This window comes from Rhineura floridana, chromosome 18, assembly GCF_030035675.1.
Source record: "Rhineura floridana isolate rRhiFlo1 chromosome 18, rRhiFlo1.hap2, whole genome shotgun sequence".
Classification (NCBI taxonomy): domain Eukaryota; kingdom Metazoa; phylum Chordata; class Lepidosauria; order Squamata; family Rhineuridae; genus Rhineura; species Rhineura floridana.
This window is the reverse complement of record NC_084497.1, coordinates 16,432,037-16,451,775: the sequence shown is the minus strand read 5'-3', so window position 1 is coordinate 16,451,775 and position 19,739 is coordinate 16,432,037. Positions and strand designations below refer to the sequence as shown.

General features: G+C 46.2%; 1 long non-coding RNA gene across 3 annotated transcripts in view; it reads left to right on the top strand.

Moving 5' to 3' along the window:
- The window catches only part of LOC133372362 (uncharacterized), a 61,453-nt gene that overhangs the window by 16,353 nt on the left and 25,361 nt on the right, over positions 1-19,739 (top strand). Inside the window, exons 2-3 of one of the 3 annotated variants that reach the window (XR_009759481.1) lie at positions 6,530-6,882; positions 9,048-9,268. The exons of 1 other annotated variant lie outside the window; for it this stretch is intronic. This is a non-coding gene — a long non-coding RNA (uncharacterized LOC133372362). The remainder of the gene's footprint in view (positions 1-6,529; positions 6,883-9,047; positions 9,269-19,739) is intronic. One more of the 3 variants, XR_009759480.1, reaches the window with a different exon arrangement.

Here is a 19,739-nt window from a genome sequence, read left to right as displayed (position 1 = left end):
TGGGTGACCTTGGGCCAGTCACTGTCTCTCACCCTAAAACCTACCTCACAGGGTTGTTATGGGGAGCTCCTTGGAAGAAAGGTGGCACAGAAATGGAACAACCAAAAAAATTTTTCACTGCTGCAAGCTGTGCCCCCCACCCATCCCAAATAAGGCCCCCAGAGACATCTCACCACTGTGATCCCCTCTTGCAGCTTTCCAGTCTGCTTGTTCCTGTTACGTTGGACTGTCAGAAAGGTGCATTCCAGAATGGGGGATGAAAGCCCTTGGAATGTTTCCTTCAATCAGGTCGAGGATGAGGCGCCATGCCAAAACTTTTAATGCCCAAGTTGGGGAGGAAAGGGGGCAACCAACAATCCGCCCTGGGAGTAGAGCTAATTAGAAAAGGGTTGACCCAGGCTGTGTGCAGAGAACACCCTTGGGTCTGTCTCCCAAGAACGGGCTGTCCACTCCCCAGCAGACCACTGCCCTTCCTGGCAAAGAGTCCTCGGAGAGGAGAGTTTAAATTTAGCTTCACTTGGAGATCCCCTGTAGATACCCACCGCATGGGTAACTAAGGAAGACATTTAGGACTGTGCAAAGTGAAAACTCGTTGCAGGGGCCATTGTAGTTTGGCTGGCATTAGGATCAGGCTGCATTCCTAGGCCGGCTTGACTGTCCCTGTTTACTTGGAACCAGGGCTGTGGAGTTGGTACACCAAACCTTCAACTCCGACTCCAACTCCTCTATTTTTCTACTGTCCGACTCCGAGTCCGACTCCACCCAAAATTGCTCCTTGTCAATCAAAATTTATTTGGAAGTCAGAGTCGGTACATTTCTACCAACTCCGACACCTCCCAAAATTTCTTCCGACTCCACCCAAAATTGCTCGTGACTCCGACTCCGACTCCACAGCCCTGCTTGGAACAGCCCTGATTTCTTCTTCTCTGTCCTTGGCAATCATTGCTTCTTTTTCTTTTACTTTTTGCCTTTGGAGATGCCAGGCTGGGCGAGGGCCGTGGCTGAGATGCAGAGCACCAACTTTGTATGCTGACGGGCCTAGGGTCCATCCCCAACATCTTCAGGGAGGGCTAGGAGAGATCCATCTCTAAAAGCCAGGCAGTGTAGTGAATTCGATGGACCAAAGGGATCACTCAGGGACAGAAGGATCTGTCAGTTTCATGTCTCTCAGTTGTTTATTTATTTCTTAAATTCAGTTCTCCACATTTCTGCAGCAATTTGGAAAGAAACTTTTTAAAATCCTCATGAAAATTGTTCAGCATTTCAGTGCAAATTTTTCTAATAAACACATTTTTGCAAGCAGTTTTGCCTAATATAACACATTTTCGTACATTGTTTTCCGTGAAATATACCTTTTGTGCGCACTCTGCCCTAACCTATGCATTTTTGTTAACATTGGTTGGGAAACTGTATCGCAACATGCAGATAAGTGCAAATTTAAAAGAACGGCTGTACGTCAGTTCTCAGATAGTTTCAGAAAGTGAGAATTGGATAGATTCAGCTTTAAATACGAACTGAATCGAATTTCTCCTCCATCTCTAGACTCATTATAAGGCAGCTTCCTATACTCCTATTTAAATCAGCCCGTTCTTCAGAACTATGAGAACTGGAATCTTGCTTTATGGGGGGGAATGACCATAGGTCAGTGGTAGAACAGCTGCTATGCAGGTCCAACCCTTGCATCTCTACATAGGGCTGGGAAACATTCTCTGCCTTAAATCCTGTACAGCCACTGCCAGTCAGTGTCAACAGTACGAAGCTAGATGGGCCAGTCGCAGCTTTCTGTGATGCAATGGTCCAGGCTAAATTCTATAGCGCAAGTTGTTTAGGTCATTGTTTTTCAGGGTCCAGCTTCCTCTCCCAAGGCTCCAGAACAGCCTTTGTGGACCTGGTGGTGTTTGAGTCCTGTAGGTTGGACTCCCAACTTCCATCCTAGCCAGCATGGCTGACAGGGAGAGATGATGTGAGCTGGAGTCTAGAGGGCACAGGATGCTCTAGAAGTCAAGTCTTGGAGCAGGGAGGGAACACGTCCTTGCGACTGTCAATGCTGACATGTGAACACTAAGGCAACAATGTGACGAGTGTAGGGGGAAAATCAGCCCAACAGATGTACCGTGTGACGCAGAGAATTTGCTCTGCTCTCTGTGTCTGAAGGGCCTAACAAGAAGAATAAACATATTCCACAATAGGGGTTGTTAACAGTTCCCGTCCTTTCACTTGATTTTTCCAGTCCCATCATAAGCAATATCTCTCCAGTTAAATTAAATCATACTTCATACATCCACATTTACTGCCTTGTTTGTTTTATATTTATCTCAATGCAACAAAAAAGGGTAACCAATTTTTCCTAAGAAACTCCACTGAATAAATCCCTTAACTGCTTATATCTTGCCATTTTATTAATAAGCTTTATTTCTCAAACTTTCCTCAGAGGTCTCTTATTGCTACCATCTCTGCATCTGCATTTTTGCTATTAGAATCCAAGCAATTCTCAACATAAGGAAAAATAAAACAAAGTAGAACCTAATGTTTGATGTTACCTAGTATTTTTGATGCTATTTATATTCAACAGGATTTATTAATCATCAAAACCTCTAAGCAGTTTACAGAAAATAAAAACATACATTAAAATTACAGATAAAAATCAGATGTTAAAAACAAGTCAGCCTATGCCATGTCTGTTACTGAGTAGAACTAATACCACATAGAACCCAGGAGTATTATCAACCAATATAGAGACATATTTTTTTAATGGCTGTCTTTTAAATGTGGGGATTTCATGAAAATTCATCTGCATTTAATGCACCCTGTACCCCAATATATGCATGAGTTGGCTGGAGAACTGCATTGTGAAATTTGGAGGTGTGAATTTTGAAGGATGGCTCTGTTTTAGTTTGCATGTTTTGGAAAACATTAATTAGGTAGGTTCAACGAGGACATTGAACTTGTCAAGGATTATCAATACCTTGGCACAGTCATTAACCAAAAATGGAGACAATAGTCAAGAAATCAGAAGAAGGCTAGGACTGGGGAGGGCAGCTATGAGAGAACTAGAAAAGGTCCTCAAATGCAAAGATGTCTCACTGAACACCAAAGTCATTCAGACCACGGTATTCCCGGTCTCTATGTATGGGTGTGAAAGTTGGACAGTGAAAAAGGCAGATAAGAGAAAAATCATTTGAAAGGTGGTGTTGGAGGAGAGCTTTGCACATACCAGGACTGCAAAAGAGACAAATAATTGGGTGTTAGAACAAATTAAACCAGAACTGTCACTAGAAGCTAAAATGATGAAACTGAGGTTATCATACTTTGGACACATAATGAGAAGACATGATTCACTAGAAAGGACAATAACGCTGGGAAAAACAGAAGGGAGTAGAAAAAGAGGAAGGCCAAACAAGAGATGGATTGATTCCATAAAGGAAGCCACAGACCTGAGCTTACAAGATCTGAACAGGGTGGTTCACGACAGATGCTCTTGGAGGTCGCCGATTCATAGGGTCGCCATAAGTTGTGATCGACTTGAAGGCACATAACAACAACAAAGCTTTAAATATGAACAAACTCAAATTTCTCTCTCACCCCAAGTTACCGCACAATGGACAATATTTTAAAATAGGTTTAAAATATGTTCCATATGCACACGTGTGTGTGTGTGTGTGTGTGTAGGAGTCGAAGATGGTTTTGTGACATTGCTGGTTGCAGCCAGTCAGAACTGTGCAGAGTTCGTTTGTGTTGCAAACACACAACAAACCAGCTGAATCGTTTGAGCCATGCAGCTCAAATTATGAATGAGTTTTGTTATGTCAGGGAACAGATTAATTGAAACTCTTCCCTCCTTTCATTCATTGTTTGCTTCCCTCACCCCCCGCAAATTGTTTTATGAGTCACATGCCTGTTGCCAAGCATACTGTAATTAAATGGAGTGACGTCTCTGGAAAGGGATCTGATTCTGGAACATTTACCAAACATGGGCCTCAGAGAAAAGCACACAAGCTAGCTAAGGCTTCTCTTGGCACCTCTTCCTAGAATGGGCCTCAGGGATACACAGAGCAAAGCCTGGGATCCAGCAGCTTGAAACATTTGGGCAGCTGGCTGGGAACAGAGACCTGAGTTCCAACCCTGCTTTCAGACTATTATGTCTTTGACAAATGTTGTTTCACATCCCTCACAGGCTCTGGGCAGAGGAGCTGAGTCCGTCACGGCAAGTGAGGTACTGCCCTACCAAGCTCAGTCTGTCCTCAGCCAGCCCCCACCTTCCTACCTCCTTACTTACAGGCAGAGAGCCACTGTGGCATAGTGGTTAGAGTGTTGGACTACAACCTGGGAGACCAGGGTTTGAATCCCCACACAGCCATGAAGCTCACTGGGTGACCTTGGGCCAGTCACTGCCTCTCAGCCTCAGAGGGAGGCAATGGCAAACCCCCTCTGAATACTACTTACCATGAAACCCTATTCATAGGGTTGCCCATAAGTTGGAATCGACTCGAAGGCAGTCCATTTCCATTTTTACTTACAGGCAAGCTAAGGGGTGTTCATGACCGCCAGCTTCCTCTTCCTCTTTAATCTCAGCATTGCCCTGATAAGGATCTTGATAGGCTCCAGCCATTGGGCTGAAAACAACAGAATGAAATTTAAGAGGGATAAGTGCTACGTTCCACACTTAGGAAAAAGAAACCCAAATGTACAGTTATAAGATGGGGGATACATGGTTCAGCAATACTACATGCGAAAAGGATCTTGGGATTGTTGTTGATCACAAGCTGAATATGAGTCAACAGCGTGATGTGGCTGCAAAAAAGGCAAATGCTATATTAGGCTGCATTAACAGAAGTATAGTTTCCAAATCACGTGAAGTATTTGTTCCCCTCTGTTTGGCACTGCTTAGGCCTTATCTTGAGTACTGTGTCCAGTTCTGGACACCACATTTTAAGAAGGATGCAGACAAACTAAAACAGGTTCAGAGGAAGGCAGCGAAAGGGGACTAGAAACAAAGCTGTATGAGAAGAGACTGAAAGAACTGGGCATGGTTAGCCTTGAGAAGAGAAGACTGAGGGGAGATATGATAGCACTCTTCAGGTACTTGAAAGGTTGTCACACAGAAGAGGGCCAGATCTCTTTTCAGTCATCCCAGAGTGCTATTTTAGGTTGCATTAACAGATGTGCAGCTTCCAAATTGCATGAAGTATTAATTCCCCTCTGTTTGGTACTGGTTTGGCCCCATCTTGAGTATTGCTTCCAGTTCTGAACACTGCATTTTACGAAGGATGCAGACAAATTGGAACGGGTTCAGAGGAGGGCAAGGAGGATGATCAGAGGACTGGAAACAAAGCCCTATGAGGAGATACTGAAAGAACTGGGCCTGTTTAGCCTTGAGAAGACTGAGGGGAGAGATGATAGCACTCTTCAAGTACATGAAAGGTTGTCACACAGAAGAGGACTAGATCTCTTTTCAATCATCCCAGAGTGCAGGACACGGAATAATGGGCTGAAGCTACAGGAAGCCAGATTTTGGCTGAACATTTGCAAATTTGCACACTTTTAGCTGGCTTGGACCCATACATAACCCTCCAAGTAGCTAAGTTTGCCCTAGCAGCGGGCAAAATTAGAGCGAGAACACAAACACAATTATCTTAATCTTGATATTGCAAATTTTGTAAATGATTTTAGGCTGAAAGTTTGAATTTTTTTAAGCTTAATTAATATTAATTGTTTTAAAGTTTTTAAATTCATGTTATCTATACATACCATGTGCTTTGTTGTTGTATGTTTATTTTGGGTACTTATTTTTATGTATTGTGGCGGCCAATGGCTATGAACAATAAACAATTTCTAATTAAAAAAAACACTCCTCTTTCATGCTTGAGACGCCCCTAGGAGCCAATGTTGTGGGAGAAGGTGTTAACAAGGATCTCATTCTGAATCCAGCAGCAAAAAAAGAGGGAGGGGCACGGCTGTGACTGTCATGAAGGGACCCTGCACTTCTGAATTTGCCACTATGCTACTGCAGTCAGTTCTCAGATTTTATCTGGGAAATGGATTGCATATGATGGGCTTACTACGTGCATAAGATTATACCCAATGCCACATTTGAACATATGGCCCTATATAAAGGGTGGGAAAGGAGACTTGGGTGGGTGGGAAGAGCATGGTCTGCCACCTACGCCTCGCCAGGGGTGGGGAAGAAATCCGGTTCACTTCACAGTTAAAGCTGAAGCTATCAAATCTGTACTTCCTGAAACGACGTGACAACTGAAACGCACCCATCCTTTGAAATTCGCACACATCCGAATTTTGCGCAGTTCTCCAACCAAACAGTGTTCACAGAAAAATGCATAGGTTAGGGGAAAGTGTCATAAAAATGAATATCTTAGTGAAAATAACATAGAAAAATGCATTTTATTAGGAGAAGTTGCTTGCAAAAATGAGTACATTAGTCGAAATTCTAGTAAAATGTGTTTATTAGGAGAAATTTGCGCTAAAATGCTGAAGAATTTCATGAGGGTTTTTTTAATGCAAATTACTGCAGAAATGTGGAGAACTGAAGACTGAGAAACTGAGAGAACTGAAACTGGCGGATCTTCCCATCCCTCTGCTGTCAAGAGAGTGACTGGAGAAAGTATCCTCTGATCTGGGCCAATTATGGGAAGGAGGCAAGGAAGGAAAGCATCCCACCTCTGCCCCAGGCAACCTGAGGGCCAAATGCGGGTGGTGGGCAGGGCCAGAAGCAAATGTGTGCAGAGCGCCAAATGTAAATTGTGCCCTTGTACTAATGGCTGGTCCCTCTGCCCACACCCAACACGTCCTTCTGTATCCTCCATCTGGGCAAGCAAGAGGCATCCTTGGAGTTCCAAGACACTCAAATTCTAGTCCTCAAGAAAGGTGAGAAGCAGGGCTGGGGGGAAGGTAGCTGGAGAGCGAGTGTGGCCTTCTGAGAGTCCCAAGGGCCAGACAGAGAAGCTTGGAGGGCCTGAGGTTCCCTGCCCCTTCCGTAAGGGAGGAAAGAACCTAAAAGAACTCTTGGGCATTGTATACATACTCACAGCATCCCCAACACCTCCCAAAGTGCACAGCTGGGACAGCTGTTGGGGAGTGGGGCACATGTGCTGCTTTTGGGCTATGCCCGGCCTTTCTCTCCTTCTGGCTGTGGACACCAGTTGGAATTATCACAAAAAAAACAGAGCCCTCATTTGAGAAATGGGTTAATTGCAAACAGGCTCTGCACTGCTCAAGCGACCTCCCCACCCTGCCTTTCTCTTTATCCCTGTGTGATTTCCCTTCTCTGCATGTAATCGGCTGAGCACTTTAGCCTTGGCTTGGCATTACCAAGAAAGGTCAGCATCCATGCGCAAAGAAGTGCATGACGAGGAGGCCGGGAGCTGAGCTTCTTTTGGGAGAAACTGGGGGTCGGGTGAGGATTTATTAAAACTGATCAGCTCAGGAGAGCAGGGGGAAGGGGCTGATTCCCCAGCGTAGGCAGCTCATGTCAGCTAAATAGGCCACAGGTGCTTCCTGGAGAAAAATGTTGCCTCTCTGCTGTTAAAAAAGGGGGTTCCTTTTGCTGCTGTGCTTCCCCCCTGGCTGCAAAGCGTTGGATGTCTATGTATGTGTGTGTTGTGGGGGTGGGAAAGCTCTCCTTGCATCATAATAAATTTGGGATTTCATAATCCAGCAAGCGGACCTGCTTGGCTTCTTGTATCTAACTTGCAAGTCACACAAGAAGGCCAATAGCCTCCAGGAAGGGTGTTCTGTGAGACGAGGCTTTTCTGAAATGGATTTGCCCAGCTGTGCCCAAGCGGGCTTTGCTGGGCATTGCGTCATTCTTTGGCATTCAGGGACTGCCAACACCTGACAAGATCCAAGGAGAAGACAATAGAATCCTAGAATCGTAGAGTTGGAAGGGACCTCTGAGGCCACTGAGTCCAACCCCCAAGTTAAAGCATACCGGACAGGTGGCTGTCCATGTATCAACAGAATTCGATCGTTGTTTGATAAGCAACTGGTCTTTCGTGCATTGCAACTGTCCTGATTTACCAGGAACTGTTGTAATTTTCAGATCCGTGTCCCAATTTTGTCCCAGTTTTTTATCTTTTTGGAATCTCTACATTAGACTTTTGCTGTTCAGGTCCATTAATTTAAATGGGTCTACTCTGAGTAGGATTAACATGGGATACAACTCTTAATTTTTAAAAAGGGCTACAGAATTGGGGGGGAGGTCCCATAAGCCACCCAAGAGGTTTTGGCCTGGGGGCTGTGGGTTACTCGCTCTTGTGCTAAGAGTTGTCATTTTTCAGGGTTTAACTCCTCTCTTCTGGAGTTCGTAGAAGTTGAATCTCTGAGTTGGGAGTAAATGCATCTGGTCTCCACTGCTCACAGATCCAAATGCGTGCACATGGACACTACAGGTCAAGAAAAAAAAGGAGTTTTTTCTATTATGAAAAGCAGCCACCGGTTGGAAGAGAGGAGGCGATGACTGGCCCCATGGCATGGAGGCTGAGGGGGGCATAAGAACCCTTTCCCTATAAATGCTTAAGGATGTGGTTGAGTCTACATTGTTAAGCAAACCGACTTAATTGTACTTCCTGGACAAATACGTAGATCTTTGGGGTTTTTTATCTTCTCCGAATTTCGCATCAGAGCTCTTGGCTCAAAAACCCATATCAAAAAGTGTATTTTTAGGTTAAAAGGGTTACGGAAATGTGTATTTGTTGAGAATATATGTACCAAAAAATGTGTATTTTAAGATCCAAGGCATGCAAACGTCATGTGACAATTCACAGACTAATGCAGAACTAGGACAGGCAGTTGGTGCACATATATCTCTTAGGAAAAGGCTGCCTTGGCTTTTAAACTTGCAGAAGGCGGGCTATTGCAGAGGGGCAGAGCAATCCTTCTGGGTGAGGAAGAGCGTGTCCCGGTGGATGAAACACCCAATTCAAAACCCTGTTAGACTCATGGCAGCGGAGCAGAAAGGGCGATGGGTGTATCTTGATTTTCTCTTCCTCCCCACGAGGCTTTTTTCCCCCTTTTCTATTTTTTTTTTAAAGGAATTCCCTTCCAAGACCGGTCGTCTTCTCCTGCCTTCTTCAATCTAGCCTGACACACCCTCCCCAGAATACCCCCATTTTACACTCGCTGTCAGTGAGGAACTGCACCATAAGAACATAAGGAGAGCCTGCTGGATTCGGCCCACATCCCACCTAGCCCAGCACGATGTTCTCTCACAGTGATCAACCAGATGCCTCCCTGGGAAACATTTTAAAAAAAAGTTTGTAAAGATGTTTTGTTTTAATGTATTTTAAAGTCTGTTTTTATGATGGCTAAAGTGGTTTTAGTGCTTTTGTTTGCCACCCTGGGCTCCTGCTGGGAGGACGGGTGAGATATAAATAAATAAATAAATAAAGCCGACAACCAGAGCCTGAGCAGAAGAGCGCTCTCCCCCTTGCGACCCCCAGCCACTGGTATTCAGAGGCCAACTGCCTCCGTCAGTGGAGGGAGAACATCACCAGTGTGGCCAGTAAGCCATTGATAGACTGCTGCTGGCTTCCCTGTTTGCAAACTGTAAGCTCCTTGGCAGCAGGAACCTATCTGCTTGTACTTTGTCAGAGTGCCACGTAACGCTGGCAGCGTCTCCTTGCAGAAAGACTGCAGCATTTGGGGGCATCCCAGGTCTTGTTTCAGGGCAACACACAGATAAAGATAAGACACCCCATCTATAAAATAAATGCTGGCCCATTTCAAGAAGTCTGACATTCACTCATTTTGTGCAGTATAGGAGAAGGAAAAAATTAAACCGAGAGAAGAAATCAAGAGGTTGGAGCTTTGGATCAGTTTCGACATCCGAAGAGCCCTGCTGCTGGATCAGGCCAAAGAGGGCCTCTCTAGTGCAGCATCCTCTTTGCACAGTGGCCAGCCAGATGCCCATTATGGGAAGCCCTCACTGCACTCCCACTGAGTGCAAGAACACTCTCCCTACCTGCATTTCCCAGCAACTGGTATTCAGAGGCCAGGGCCGGCTCCAAAGGGTGGCCAGGTGGGGCCCTGGCTGAGGGCCCCACGGCCCACAGGGCCCCCTAAAGGGCCCCTCATTATGGTGGGTGAGTAGCACTCCCCTTCGGATTGCAGGAAGGGAGCTATCTGCCCACTCGCTCACCCACCCGAACTCCCGCTCCTCTGCCCACCTGTTAGGTGGGGCATGCGTGTGTGTGTGCGGGTGCCAGGGCCCAGGCAGGCTGGTGCCGGCCCTATCAGAGGCACTTTGCGTCCAAAAGCAATCAGTGGATGGTGCTGCTGCTGTAGGTAGACTTCCATGCTTGTGACTGGACCTTCCTATCCAAGGGTGGCCCTGTCTCTCTGCCAGCACAATCTAAAGCTCCCTAGGACAAGAACCATAGGATTGCAGCCTAAGTGAATCCAGCAGGAAGAGTCGGACTGTTCACAATAAGCAAGAGGGAGGAGGTGGTGGCTTTGGCACAGTGATCTGTGGCCTGAGAAAAGGTGTGTGACAAGCACATTTCCTAGGTTCATTTCTCCAGTGTTTATTATGAAGGCAACAGACCAAAGTCAAAGCCATGTTGAAAATGAAAGCTTTTAAAATGGGTACATCCATTTAAGATGTCCTGCTCTATTTGCGCCAGTCTTGTGCTGTCACCCTTTGCCGTCAGCGGGATCCAAAAATAGCTGCATTTTCCAGATAACGCCACTTACTCTGGACAATCTCATGTTTGGCTGTGAAAGAGGATCCCGTCATATAGTGACCTTCAAATCTCTCACATATTAGGTCAAAGACATTTAAGTGTGTTCACATATAATCATGGATTGCTGGGAATTCAGTTAATGGGCTTTGAGGGGGTGGGAATGGGGGGCATCCACTGCTAGGCATTTGCAAGCTGTGTGTGAACATGAGTGTGTGTGTGTGTGTGTTTATCCAAAAGAACCAAAATTTGAACCAAAAATTTCAAGCAAAACCCTGCAAATTAGAATAAAAGTATTGTTTTGTGACATTTTGTCTTTGCACCTAAGGCAAAAATCCCAGCTCATACAGGCAAGTCTTACAGTGCTTCCCAAAATGTGCTCAGGTGTGGACATTAGACAGTCTGTAGTGACAGGAAATCCCATAAATGGGAAGCAACAGTGAGGGATAACTGTTCAGTTTTGGTTTTCTCTGTTTCTGAAGTTTCTAATCTTAAATTCAGCTCTTCATATTTTTGCAGTCATTTGAGTTTCAAAAAATCCTCATGAAAATTGTTCAGCTTTTTAGTGTTAATTTCTGCTAATAAACACATTTTTGCATGTAGTTTTGACTAATGTACACATTTTTGCAAATAATTTCTTGTCATATAATGCACTTTTGTATGTCATTTTCACTAATATATTCATTTTAAGGCACATTTGCCCCCAACAGATGCATATTTGTAAGTATTATTGGACTGAAGAATTGCACTGCAAAATTCTGGTAAGTGCAAATTTCAAATAATTCTTTGTTTTGGTTGTCGTATTGTTTCCGAAAACGCAAATTTGATAGAGTCGGCTTTGAACCAAATTGAATTTCTCTCCCACCCCTAACAGGGATGGACAAATCTGTCCGTTTTGATTTCTGTGTTTCTCACTTTTTCAGTTCCGTTTGCTGCATATGTCTGTGAATTTTTTTAAGAAAAAGTTTACATGAAAACTTGTACACATTTTTGTGTGCATTTCTCCCAATGTACGGAATGTTTGCATGCAAGTTTGTCTAGTTTGCACATTTTTGCAAGCCCATTCCCGCTAATAGAAGGCATATTTGCACTTTACTTTTCACTAACATGAGCATTTTTGTACACTTCTTTGGTTGGAGAACTGCATGGCATCATTTAGTGAAAGTGCACGTTACAAAAGAGAACTGTGTTTCAGCTCACACATTGGATCGGGAACTGCAGAATTGGTAGGTTGCTTGCAGGCCAAACGGACCTAACCTTCACATACCTTTGCTGCCAGAACACATCACACCCCTCCACATGTGCACAGAGAGCCATGCAGCAATCTAAACACACAGAGCCCTCCCCATGTGCACAGGGCTGTGGTGGTTTGAACTGGGGACACCTGTTCTGAGTCGACCTGGAATCCACTGGATCCTGAGACTGCCCCACTGCCGGCGTATGATGGGTATCAGGCCCAGTTCAGGCTGATTGCAGTGCCAGCTCCAGACTGGTGCAGTGATTTGTCTCTCCCACATCCCACCTTCTGCCATGGCCAGTGTGAGTAGGGCTGCAAATGCAATGGGAGCCCTAGTTAAGCCTTGCCACGCCCAAGCCAGGATGTGGATTGCAGCCTCAGTTATCACCGTGGCCAAAACCACATTGACATGACAGTCCCTTGACTTAACCCCTGAAGGGTACCGATCAGATATTCCATGACAAATAATTCCACTACTGAGAAGGCTCAATCCTGCGTACCCAACTGCCTCAACATAAGAGCCTGCTGGATCAGGCCAATGGTCCATCATGGGCCAGCATCCTGTTCCCACGGCGGCTAAACAGATGCCTCTTGGAAGTCCACCAGCAGGACCCGCGTGCAACACTAGTGACTCCACGTGTGATTCCCAGCAACCAGTATTCATCCAAAGCCAGGCGTCCAGTCGTTGATTGACTGAATTTATTTATATGCCGCTTTTCCATAGCAAGCTGTGTCCAAAGTAGCTTACAACAAACGCTCACAATGCAAAGCCCAAAGCACAACAGTAATAAATTCAAATGGAACAAAAATCAGATATTTTAACAGGCAAAACAAATTCAATATTGCAAAAGAAATAATGTAATTTAACAACATAAGCACAAAGAAAAAAAGAAAGGCGCTAACGGACAACAGAGCTCCAGGTTGTCCTCTTGCTGCTCTCCAGGAAGCCTTAGCACCATGGCTTAGATGCAGATGAGAGGGGAGGGGGCCTCGCACCAGGCTAGATGATTTACCACTGGCTCCTTCTCCTCTCCTCCAGAGGAGGCCAACAGGAGCAAAGAGAAATGCTGATGGAGGGCAACAAGGGCAACGTCGTGGAAGTTCCCACAGCTGGCCCAGGTCTTCCTGCACAACAAAGAGCAAAGCGCATGAGCAGGCTTGTAGGGGAGGAGGAGATCGTATGATATCCAGGTCTGAAGCTATTTCAGGCTTCATAGGTCAATATTTTATTTATTTATTTATTTATTTATTATTTGATTTATATATCCCCCTTCCTCCCAGCAGGAGCCCAGGGCGGCAAACAGAAACTCTAAAAACACTCTAAAACATAATAAAAACAGACCTTAAAATACATTAGAACAAAACAACGTGAAGAACATTTTAAAAAAGCTTTAAAGCATCTTTTTAAAAAAGGGTTCAGACATATTATTAAAGAAAACATGTTAAAAGCAATTCTAATACGATTTGATTATTTAATAATTTAATGTCGTTTATTCATATTATTTATTCATTTATTAAATTTATATCCGGCCCTCCCTCCCAGAAGGAGCCCAGGTGGCAAACAAAAAACGAGAACGAGAAGCACTTTAAAACATCTTAAAAGTAAAAGACTTTTAAAACATATTAAAGCAAAACATCTTTAAAAAAAAGGCTTTAAAACATTTAGAAAAGCAATTCCAACACAAATGCAGACTGCAGGCTAAAGTCTCTGCTTAAGAGGCTTGTTGGAAGAGGAAGGTCTTCGGTAGGCGCTGAAAAGAGAACAGAGATGGCGCCTGTCTGATATTTAAAGGGAGGGAATTCCAAAGGGTTTGGGCCACCACACTAAAGGTCTGCTTCCTTTGTTGTGTGGAACGGACCTCCTGATAAGATGACATCTGCAGGAGGCCCTCACCTGAAGAGTGCAGTGATTGACTGGGTATATAAGAGTAAGATGATCTTTCAGGTATCCTGGTCCCAAGCTGTACAGGGCTTTGTACACCAAAATCAGAACCTTGAACTTGGCCCGGTAGCCAGTGCAATTCTTTCAGCAGCGGGGTGAGAAGTTGGCGATACCCTGCCCCAGTGAACAGTCTCGCCTCCCCATTTTGCACCAGCTGCAGCTTCCAGACCAACCTCAAGGGCAGCCCCACATAGAGCACATTACAGTAATCCAACCTGGAGGTTACCAGTGCATGGACAACAGTGGTCAGGCTATCCCGGTCCAGAAACTGCCACAGCTGTTTTACCACCCATAGCTGGTAAAAGGCACTCCTAGCCCCTAAGGTCACCTGGGCCTCTAGCAACAAAGATGGATCCAGGAGCACCCCCAGACTATGGACTCGCTCTTTCAGAGGGAGTACGACCCTGCATCCAAAGCAGGCAACTGACCAGTTATCTGAACTTGGGAACCACCAACTGTGTTAAGACCCCGATGTGTCTCATTGTTCCACAGCGTGGCAAGGCCTTCAACAGGGTCACCTGCTCTAGCTCCTGGAAACTTCCCCAGGGTGTTCAGGAATCCAGTGGATTCCATTATAAATACATAATTTCCCCTTTCCTTGCAGTAGTGCACAATTCTCTCCCTCCACCCCACAGCCCTGTGAAGTCGAATAGGCTGAGAAAGCGGGTGACTGGCCCAGCATTGCCCAATGAGCTTTGTGGCCAAGGATGGATTCGAACCCAGCTTATTGCTAGCTCATGGGCCACTTTGGCTCTTGTAGATGGCACTTTGAATCAGAGGTGAGCTGGCGACTAATCAAGGTCGCCTCAGCTTGCTCTGATCGAAACACAAAGCGGCCCAAGTCACCCTCAGCCTGTCAAGCTCTGTAACAGTGGCAGGTTCCACAACGGCCTGGAGCCAACTGCAGGGATCAGGGCTGGCTCTGCCACAAGGCTGGGGCAGCCAGTGCAGAGGCAAGGAGTGGACAGAGGCATGTTTGCCATGTGGCCTGGCTGGCACCCCCTTAGCTAGCCTGCTGCCACAGGAAGCTGCCTTAGAGCAAGCCTGCCCATTGGTCCATCACCCTGCTCCCTCCTTCTCCCCAGTTCGTTTGTCCTGTCTTGGTGGCTCTGTCCATCGCCCCCTTCCCTTTGAAGTCTCCCACCTCCTTCAAGAGGTCCACGCGGTGAGTGTATTCTTTTGCTTTTGAGGGAGGGGGGACAGGCTTGTTCTGCAGAGCCTTGTTGAGGCGTGCAACATTGGCTGGGGAGGAATGCAAACTCCTCTCTGAAACGTGGGAAAGAGAAGGATGCAAAATTGTCAGGAGCATGCTAAGTGGGGGCGGGGGAAGGCATTAGAGGACAGATGTCTGTTTGAAGTCCTCTCTTCCAAGTATCGCCTTGTTTCAAGGAGATGTCCGTCGAGCGTTCGCACCTGGACCAGACTGAGCAGCCGCACTGGTCGCCTGACTACGGTCTTCCTCAGTATGCTGAGAAGGTGTGTGGTATTTCTATTTAAATTAGAGGCATTGATTCCTAAGTGTGTATCTATATTGGCATATGTAGATTTTATGCAAATCTGTCCTCTCTTTTTTGGTGATGCATTTCTTTTCTTTTTCATTTTTGCTTTTTGTTTTGCCGATGGGTAAACAGTCCTGTAGTGGCAAATTCACAAGTGCAGGGTCCCTTCATGTTAATCACAGCCATGCCCCTCCCCAGTTTTTTTTCACTGCGGGGTTCAGAGCCTCGATAATTACTAGGAACTAATAAGCATGAAAGAGGAGAGTGTTAGCTACTGAGAAGGGTCTTTTCAGTGTTTGACTCACTTCGCTTCACTCCGATTGGCTCCAATCAGCAGGAAAGGACAACGAAGAATGTTAGAAGACTCTTCTCAGTGGCTAACACACTCCCCTTCCATGCTGATTGGCTTGTAGGATGCTAGAGACATTGGGACCCTGTTCCCAGAAAAGTAAAGGGTCTAAGCCCTCCCTGAGACCCTGCACAACTACACCCCTGTGGGTAAATAGCCACTTTTCCAGGTGCTCCCCACCAACACATGCCTTGGGAGCCCTTTTAAAAATGTGTTCTGGCCTGGTGCCCCAGCCCTTGCTGGCTGGCTAGGTCTGGTCATCATTTAAGTCCATTGAATTCAATAGATCTAGTCTATGACTAAAGCTGGACCTCACCCATTATATGCCAACAAATCTTATATAGGAGGCCGGGCCCAATAACCTATAAGACGCTGTGCCCAATGTCCTGTAGGACCCTGCAGAGTTGCGTAGCGGAACGGAGAGTATTGAGCAAGCTTATGTGTGTGTGTTTGAATCTTTGCTAAGATTCTACCTTCCCTGCAAATTAGTCAGACAGAGGCTTTAAGCTTTAAAATAAGAAAGAACTACTTTATTCTGGATAGGAAAGAGTCCTATATCTAGCTAACTACCTAAGTTGAAGCAGCAAGGACTGCGCCCAGTACTCGCCCTCATGCTGGATGAGAGGGAGAGACAAAGGAAAGATGTCTGCTTTCCTCTCGAGAAAGAAGAAGACTGGGAAAGAGGGAAGGAACTGGGATCAACATCCTTTGCATATCAGTCTAGCAGGAAGAGACAGCAGGAGGTCAAAGGGACAGGTATAGCCTAGCAACCAAGAGGTCGCCTCTCTAGCTACCCTTTTTAACCCCATGCAGCCTCAACCCACAAGTTGGAGTTGAACCTCATACATTCCAACATCTTAAATCGAGGGGAGAGAGGCTATTTCTAAGCATATAAATTCTCTACAGGCACTATGAAAACACCATGCTGTAGGTGTACTGAAGACAGATGTTCACGGGCCCCAGACCAAACAGTTTGGAGGCAACAGCTTCAGAGATCCTTTCAGAATAAACTCTCCTGTTGCGACTAATCAGAGTGACACGATGTTGGGGCTTCGATCTGCTGCCGGGAACTGCTGGGAGTCACATTGCTTCAGTTGCTAGATAAACCCACCAGGCCCCATCAATAGACCTGAGGGCCCCTCGGGAAATCGTTTGTTCAGGGAACCCCTCACACCTGGAGCTGTTCCTGCGGAGAAGGGGGATCACAGCTATCCCAGGCCGGGCCAGCCCAAAATATGTTGCTGTCCAGTGCAGAACGTCAAATGCCCCCTCTTAGTGGTAATGCATCATACCCATGGCTGCCCACGTTAATTGGGCACTTGGGACAGAAGATCCCACCAGCGCCCCTCCTTTTCTCCCACAGGAGGCAGAAAGAGGTGGCCATCGGCCTGGATGGCTTCAAAAGAGGATGAGACAAATTCATGGAGGAAGCGGCTATGAATGGCTGCCAGCTGTGACGGCGGCTGTGCTCTTCCTGTACTATCAGAAGCAGCCTGCTTTTGAATGCCAGTTGCCGGCAATCACAAACCCAGAGAGCGCTTTTGTGCTCAGGCCCCACTTGTGGGCTTTCCATTGGGACAGTTGGTTGCCCACAGTGAGAACAGGGCGCTGGACTAGATGGGCCTTTGGCAGTCAGGCTCTTCTTATGTTTTAATAAAATATAATAATAATCATCAATGATCATCATCATTGGAAGCTGCCTTATACTGAGTCAGGCCATGGTTTAATCTAGCTCGGTATAATAAATAATAAATTTAATTTTTGTGTCGCCTATCTGGCCGAAACCACTCTAGGCGATGTACAACATTAAAGTTCAACAATACAATATAAATACATAATAAAATACAGTGCAGTCAACAATAATCATTTTAAAAGCAGCAGTACAAAACAGTTTAGGGCCATCAATAGACAGTTTTAAAACAATATAAAAATAATTAGCCCACCCCGGGGATCCCAAAGGCCTGTCCAAAGAGCCATGTTTTCAAGGCTCGGCGAAATGTATCTAGGGAAGGGGCATAGCGAAGATCGAACGGGAGGGAGTTCCAGAGAGTGTGGGCCGCCACTGAGAATGCCCTCTCTCTAGTCCCCACCAACCTAGCTGTTTTCGTTGGTGGGACGGAGAGAAGGCCCTGCGTGGCTGATCTAGTCAGGCAGCTAAGTTGGTGGTACTGGAGGTGCTCCTTCAGGTAAACTGGGCCGAGACCGTATAGGGATTTAAAGGTTAAGACCAACACCTTGAATTGGGCTCGGAAAACAACTGGAAGCCAGTGTAGATGAATTAACACCGGCGTGATGTGATCACGGCGGCGGCTGTTTGTAAGCAGGCGTGCCGCCGCATTCTGCACCAGTTGTAGTTTCCGGACCGTTTTCAAGGGTAACCCCACGTAGAGCGCATTGCAGTAGTCTAATCGAGAGGTGACCAGGGCATGTACCACCAGTGGGAGCTGATGAATAGGGAGGTAGGGTTGCAACCTCCGTATGAGGTGTAGTTGATACCAAGCTGCCCGGCTCACTGCCGAAATCTGAGCCTCCATGGACAGCTTGGAATCAAGAACAACCCCGAGGCTGCGGACCTGATCCTTCAGGGGTAATCTTACCCCATTAAGACTCAGGTCAGCAACACCCAACTTTCCCCTGTCACCCACAAGTAGCACCTCGGTCTTATCAGGATTGAGCTTCAGCCTGTTTCTTCCCATCCATCCACTCACGGATTCCAGGCACTTGAACAAGGACTCTGCAGCCAACTCCGGTGAAGATTTAAAGGAGAGATAGAGCTGCGTGTCATCAGCATATTGGTGACACCGCAGCCCAAAACTCCTGATGATAGCTCCCAGCAGTTTTACATAGATGTTAAATAGCATGGGAGAGAGGATAGAACCCTGTGGCACTCCACAAGTGAGGGGCCAAGGGTCTGAAACCTCATCTCCCAATGCTACCTGTTGATGCCTGTCGGAGAGAAAGGAACGGAACCACTGTAAAACAGTGCCTCCTATTCCCAATCCCTCCAGGCGATCTAACAGGATACCGTGGTCGACGGTATCAAAAGCCGCTGAGAGATCCAGGAGGACAAGAAAGGTGAATTCTCCCCTATCTAGTGCCCTCCTCATATCATCTACCAGAGCGACCAAGGCTGTTTCAGTACCATGTCCAGTCCTGAAACCCGATTGGTATGGATCTAAATAATCCGTTTCATCCAAGTGTGCTGACAACTGGTTAGCCACCACTCGCTCAATGACCTTGCCCAAAAATGGCAAATTCGAAATGGGGCGAAAGTTGTTCAAAACTTGGGGATCCAAGGAGGACTTTTTTAGAATGGGTTTTATAATTGCCTCCTTGAGGGCTGGTGGCATTACACCCTCCTTCAAGGATGCATTTACCACCGCCCTGATCCCTTCGCCCAATTTCTCCTTGCAGTTCATAAGGCACCATGATGGGCAAGGATCAGTCAGACAGGTGGTAGGCTTCACCGTTGAAAGTACCTTGTCCACATCCTCAGAAGGAAGAGGCCGAAACCAATCCCACCGAACCGGATTACAACTGGTCAACTCTGCATCCTCCACTGCATCCACTATTGCCTATTCTGACTGGCAGTGGCTTTCCACGATTTCAGACGGGCTACTTGCAGACGCTTGGGATTGCATCTGGAACCTTCTGCATGCAAAGCAGGTGATCTGCCACTGAGATGTGGCCCTTCCACGATAGCCCAAAATCAGCTTGTAGCCTCCTCATTCTGTTTGATGAGCCTGTCTAAAAGATACAAGAGCCCTTCTCCCCTGGCCTGCTTCTGAATCCACTCACCCCAAAACCGAACCAAGACCTTGTAATTTGTGTACATCCTAACGGCACAATAAACCCAGAACTTTCTCGGTGCAAGCCCTGTCGAAACAGGAGGTGCCCCAGATGCTTCCACATAACCTGTTGCAATGTCATTAGGGATGGGGAAGAATCTGTACTTCTCGAACCAATGCGCACAGCAAAACATCACTGTCCTCCTTCAAAATTTGGACTTCTCCAGATT